Source organism: Penaeus monodon, chromosome 33, assembly GCF_015228065.2.
Source record: "Penaeus monodon isolate SGIC_2016 chromosome 33, NSTDA_Pmon_1, whole genome shotgun sequence".
In the NCBI taxonomy this organism is placed as follows: Eukaryota; Metazoa; Arthropoda; class Malacostraca; order Decapoda; family Penaeidae; genus Penaeus; species Penaeus monodon.
In genome coordinates, this window is record NC_051418.1 from 1597508 (window position 1) to 1597897 (window position 390).

Genomic DNA, 390 nt, shown 5'->3' on the forward strand with positions numbered 1-390 from the left:
TCGGTCTCCGACTGGTTCATATATATTTTAGAAATCATATGATGTCACAAATTTTGAATAACAGTACGATTGTCACGAGACGAAGTACGAAATAAATGAAGTCTTGAAAAGCGATTAGCTGCCTGGCAACCAGCGTAAACACAATTCAATCAGGTTTAAAACTGAGTTACACGAAAACATAATTCATCTGCATGATGACAGCCAATCTTTTTGTTATCTTGCCTTCCAGCCAGCGGACCTGTGATTTACCTGGCGGAATTCCCATTTCCTCCCGAACCGGCATTTTTCTTTCTCTTTCGAACGAAAAAGACATTACGGGAAAAACTCGCGCTTCCTTTAAAGGAACAATGCTTTTAGGCACTTTCAATGTAAGGAGAGGAGACTGATTTC

At 40.0% G+C, this 390-nt stretch overlaps 1 protein-coding gene across 1 annotated transcript in view; it reads left to right on the forward strand.

Moving 5' to 3' along the window:
• Nucleotides 1–390, forward strand: part of LOC119593867 (prohormone-1-like) — a gene marked incomplete at its 3' end in the record, with an annotated part of 91485 nt that overhangs the window by 8661 nt on the left and 82434 nt on the right.